Below are 6,275 nucleotides of genomic sequence, written 5' to 3' on the forward strand. Positions count from 1 at the left end.
TGAACCCGTACCGTTTGAACCTATTCCCGAAACGCCTTTCCCGTTTGACCCGTCCAGTGTAGCACGTTCCCGAAACGACCTTCCCGTTTGGGCCCTTCCCGTTTAAACCCGCTACCAAAACGCCCTTTCCATTCGAACTCATATCCTTTCAAACAATTCGAATTTGTGAAAATATGCTTTACTGTTTTTGAAAGTGTTCCCCAAATGTGCCTCCAAAAAACGGGCCATTAATTACTGTAAAAATGTCCACTCAGCAATTCATCTGGAATTGAGCATACGGCGATATTTCTGACGGATGAAAGTTTGCGAATGTCCAAGGCCGATACTGTGCTCTTTAAGCTTTTTGTAGAAAGAAATGCTTTCACAATTCTGGTTCGTCTGGCTCCTGTACAGAATCAAAAAAAGTTTGTTCCTTCATTCGCGATCCTTTTCAGAAAAAAATCAATCGCGCTGAAGCAATAAGTTATGCCCTCGGAAGACTTTTTCCAGCACCGGGGCTCCCAGCGGCCACAACGGCAAACCTATCAGTCAGGACCGGAAAGATTTAGGTGTCAAAAAACTTGTGAACGGAACATGTTGCATTGATGTGGGTTCGAATCCCGTCTGTTGCATAGTTTTTTTTTTATAGTCAAGAAGCATTCACCGAAGTTCAAATTCAACTACTGCAAGTATCCACTCGTCGAATCTGCGGGCATTGCGTGTGATGCCTGTCTGTGCTGGCATTTCAAAAAAAAAATTCTCAAGCCAGCAGCTGGTTCTGTAAAAAATGTTTGAAGCATTAGATGGAGGACAACCTAAATATTATGTACTACATTTTCGTACTGCGTACCCACCCATGTATTAAACCTAAAGACTTCAATCGCCGTCTTTTTACATACATTTGCATATAGAGCGACCGTTAGACCAACGTTAAAATGGAGAGTAAAAGCCACTGCTTTGGCCCAGAATATTTACCGCTTTCGTAAAATACTATTTCCATTAGTTAGCTAGACTTGAGAATTAAATTTTCTGAGATATGTTTCTCGCGTTTAAATAAAGCATTAGCCCTATACTAAACCCTCAAGACTCGAGCCCACACCACTGACGGAGTGCGCATTCGAGCAACATGCTCCACACCGCCCGACCAACGCGGAAGCTTCTTTTCTTCTTTATTGTGCTAACGCGGAAACATGCGGAAGCATGCGGAACGCGGAAACATACGCGAAAACCTACGGTTACAGCCGTAATTCACTAACACTGTACCGGATTGGACGTAACGCAGCAACCTACGCATTGTTTTTTTTTTTTTTTAATTTACGCCCCGTATCGTAAAACGAACCATGGTAATAAAATGGTGATGCTGCATGTCTGAGCTTTGTTTCCACCTGCTGGAACTTTTATTTGCTGTCGTAACTTCAATTTATTATCAGGTTACGTCGAACGTAAATGTAATTTTTGGGTTTGGGTTACGCCGGACGTAAATCATAACATTGGGTCAAAGTACAGTCGGGCGTAACCTTTATTTCGAAAGTCGTAGACCTCGGTCCGAGTCACCTGAGTCGAACCTGGTAGGTTATTCCGGAAAGGGGCTAAATGGGAAAATGCGAAACGGGAACGACGTCTTGTACCCGGATGAAGCGGGAGGGAACAGACGAGAAGGTATAAATGGAAATGGGTTCAAATGGGAACAGGCGAAATGAGAAAGGGCTAAACGAGAGGATCGTTTTGCGCCGTGCTGAAACGTGAATGAACAAGAGGGAAGGTACAAATTGGAGTTGGTTCAAACGGGAACCTCCCGTAGGCGAGAGTGAAGTCCAGCTTGGTGGTGGTAACTAGCTAGCTAGCTGGGCAGATAGCAACGGTTTTAAATTTAATGCAGGGAAATTCACTTGCGTTTCATTTTCCAAGAGGCTTGGCATTCAGCCGTATCCAGACATCAAACTCAATGGTGTCTCGATTCCAGTCAAAAACGGACACAAGTTTCTATCTGTAGTCCTTGACAAAAAGCTCACGTTGATCCACATATTAGGCAACTAAAACATAAATGCCTAAAAACAAGGACTATCTCGAAGGTTCTTTCACACATTTCTTTTGCTGGCGGCTAACAACTTCCCCTCGCCGTTTTTACTAACTTAATATGTTCACGCTTGGATTACGGAAGTGTCGTGCATGGGTCAGCCACTAAAACATCCCTAAAAATGCTGAACCCAGTGCTTCATCTAGGGCCACACATGGCATTTGGAGCCTTGCACACCAGCCCAGTCGAAAGCCCGTGTTTGCAGTGCAACAAATCAAAACTAGAACGTCAGCGAGCATACACGGACCTTTTTTACGCTTTTAAAATCTCATCAATGCCTCACCATCCTTTTAAGTGAGTTCTTTACAATACATCAATAACTCAACTCCTTTTCAATCATCCATTCATTTCTGCTTCCTTCTCTTTCAGAGTAAGAGAAGAAGCGTCGGAACTTGCTGCCTCGTTTTTAAACAATACCAACACCTCCGGCCCAGATTTTGTACTTTGACAGCTTCTGCCGATATCATATGCGTATTGTTCACAAGTGTCGGGAAAAATAGAGTTCTCAGAAGCGCGATCCCGCAACATTTCCTGTCTTGATCTGCAGCCCAAATACATGTGCGCAGAGGTTTACACAGATGCCTCAAAAATTGCAAACACTGTGTCCTGTTCTGCGCATGGTTCGACCTTCAATGTCTGTAAATCTCTAAATAAAAATACTAGTATCTTCCCGGCAGAAGCTTACGGCATACTTCTTGATACAAATCATATTCTTATAGCTCGACTTGCCCAATTCATAATATATACTGATTCCTTAAGTATTGTCCGGACATTGTTATGCCAAATATTTTCTAAAACACTTGTAGTCAATCTTCGCATTAGTACCATTATCTCTCTATATGCGTTTAACCTCTAAGTGACCATGTGCTGGGTTCCAGGTCACTACTCTGGGATCGCAGAAAACAAGCCCGCAGATCAAACGCTTCTGCTGCACTTACACATACAGTTGACATATAAACCGTACCCTACACCGACCTCAAGTCTTACATCAGCCAACACCTCCTCAAAACATGGCACGCACACTGGAAGGAACACACAGACAACGAACTGCACGTAGTAAAGCCACTCTTGGGGCTGTGCACCACCAACATACGCAAAACACACTGAAGTTACTTTGGCTATATTACGGATAGGCCACACACATGTAACACACTCCCACCTGCTCACGGGATCTCCAAGGCCACTGTGCAGCGGGTGTGGGGATGGCTTTCCATGATCCACGTACTACTTAGATGCAAAGCACTCGACACAACAGGACACAAACACTTCTCCCAACTCTACAGACAACACATCCCACCCCACCCAGCATTTTTCCCGCCTGAGAATCCCTTGTTTTCTGTCAATCGCCTTTATAATTATCAAGCAGAAGTAAAATTTTTATACCTAATTTCGTACCACGCATAATCACAGTCTGACCTTCTATACCAGCCATCCTCACTGTCTCTGATTGATTTTTCCTTTGTTCTCCCTGACTGAATTTAGTGTTTACGTCTTCATCTCTCAGATGTCGCCACTCTTTTGGCGCTCTTCGCCCCAGTTCGCCTTGCACCCCTGCCATCCAAATATCATCATCATCATGATAGTAGTCCTGAGAATTTTTCGTGTAGCCTTTTTTATTATTTTCTCTGGTATATTATGGAGAGGCATGGCCAGTCACCCTCCATATGCGCTATTAGCGTACACGTTCTTTCTCACTTCTGTAACTGGCATGCACAGATTATTACTGTAGACTTCAGTATACGCCTCTGCCCCAGATTTCTAAAGAACTCCAGAACGCTTTGACTAGGTCCACCTTTGGTCAGCTGCGATCGAGTATCACCAGGGGTGAAGAAAATGTGTGTCAGCCTGGCCTTCCGATGGCCCCTGGTTAAAATCTGTGCGAAACAAACCTTCTTTTCCTATCCTCTGTTCTTCATGAACACTGGGGTAGCAATTTTAGGACATTATTTGGCTGCACCGATGACGGGCGTAGTTTTTTAGCGTCATGGGGCATTTAGGGCTTTTACTTAGACAGGGTAAGATAGATGGATCCTAAGACCAGACAACCATTCGTAGGAGTGCAAACAATGTATTGTTCCAGGACACTACAATGTCTCGGGCCTGCTGCTTGCGCGCGTCAGCACGGCTCGTGCCGCCTTTTGCTCGAGCTCCCACACAAGGGGTGGAGCGCGATCCTGTGTTGCTACTCGGGCTCCTTCTACAGTGCCTTACCGCTGGTACCGTACGCAGCCAACGCTTTGGGCGGCGGGAAGTACCAGGACTGCAGAAACGTGGTCCATGGCCGCAGCGACACGTTGGTGATGTCACAGCAGTGGGGATACTGTTGCGGAGGCATTCCCGCACAACACATCGCAGGCCAGCCCTAATATTGCAAGAGCTCCAATGGCTCGGAAACGTTGGCAGCGACCCCATCGCGAAAAAAACTCGGGAGAAAGAATGGCTTGAACAGCGTACGCGGCTGAATTCGTGGTATGATTATAGTTTCCAGTCTCGAAAACACAGGGGAAGGGGGTGCAAATGTGTAAGGAGGGTTTGCCATGGCCTAGAGCTAGATTGTTCGGAGGGCTTGACTTCACTGTCGTTCAGCTGCGGCATCGGCTTAAAATGGAGGTATGGGCAAGGCTTCCTACGTCACCGCTTGGACGGAGTTTCCAGCTACCATGGAAACTAAATTTTCGCTTGCTAGACGGTATGGGTTTTCCTTTCCGAAGATGTGGCTGTGCGTTGGCACCCAGAGAATTGTAAAAGCTTTACCGGTTCTTCGAGTTTGAGAACTTTGCGGAGATTGGCTTCGGTGACGTAGCTGGTGATTTGCACATAGACATCGGCTTCATACGCTGCTTGAGAGTCAGTGTACAAATGGTGATTCACAATGGAGCTCACTGGGTCCTCCTTGACAGTTTTACCGAGCTGGACAGAGGTGACTCGCAGTTCAGCTACTGTGCAGTAAGCCGGAGTGACACCAAAGTTATTACGGCGGTCTTGAGCCCCCTTAGTTTTGTGGAAGCAGGCCGTCGCTGACGTGACGAATGAGTGAGCCGTAGCCACCTCGGATATATCTGTATGGACGACACGCTCATACTGAAATGCCGCTTGTATGGATTGGGCGTCGCGGTTCGCTTCGAACGCCGTGATTACATTCCATGTGAACGTATTCTGGCTTGCCATCACTAACGGTGATGTGCTGCCACGGAGGTGTGCCTTGCGGCCATTATTTAAACAACTAGTGTGTAGCCTATTCAGCGAGGTGTGTCACCGCTGGATTCCATTGCGAGAACGCAGGCAAGCGTGAATGCCTCTCAGTTACTTAAGACAAGTCGATAATGAGGCTACAGCTCTTGACCGTTTAGAAACGTGCGTAGCGGGAAGCCCCGTGACAAGGCGTCGTGTTGCCTTGAACAGCCCTTCGAGTGCAAGCGTCTGCGTGCGCTTGACAAGGCGGTAAGGAATTCCGTATACGAAGCAAGATTCCACCAGTGCTTGCATAATTTGCTGCATGTCTCTTTGATTGATACCTCACGTAGGGTTTTAAATACGTTTCAGGACGTAACACATTTTGTTTCATTTGTTTACCATCCTCTGAAACCAGGGAAACGCGGCGCAATTATCATCCAGGTACATACCTACAATTTTGATAGACGGTTTCCTCCTTCCCTCGTCGCTTCCAATGTGCAGTCTGCACTGCTTCTTCCCCGCTTGCTTTCGCCCTGCTACTACCACCCTATGCAAGGGCTCCGGTGAGCCACTTTGTTCCGTCACCGCGACGTTTTTATCAACCCTAGTCCCACCCTACCCCACCTACCCACGTAGTTTGCACAGCGCTGCTTCCCAGTTCTACAACACACCCACCACTACTGTGCTTCCCCAAACGCCGTGAGTGCACCCTCTCGCCGAAGACAAGGATGATCAGTCAAAGCTGGACGCGCTGGGAACGCACATCCCCCTTCATAGCAGCTCGAAGTAACTGGCCATTTACCGCATTTATGTTATTCGGGCATCATCAACGCAGGAAAAATATGTGATGAAATCTAATTTTGCCCCTGGCACTGCAGTGGCGCGCACGCATAAGGTGTCGATGCCATCTTCCCCGACTCTACTAGTTCTGTGCCCATGACAGTAGGTGTTCCGTGGTTTGTGTGCTTTCTGGAGCAGCAGTTACCACAGGCGTCGTACAACGAATAAATGCGCAGTTTTCATTACTATGCTCACCACATCGCCG

The sequence above is a fragment of the Haemaphysalis longicornis genome, unplaced genomic scaffold (assembly GCF_048455015.1).
Source record: "Haemaphysalis longicornis isolate Haplotype H1 unplaced genomic scaffold, Haemaphysalis longicornis Haplotype H1 scaffold_10, whole genome shotgun sequence".
NCBI classification, from domain to species: Eukaryota; Metazoa; Arthropoda; class Arachnida; order Ixodida; family Ixodidae; genus Haemaphysalis; species Haemaphysalis longicornis.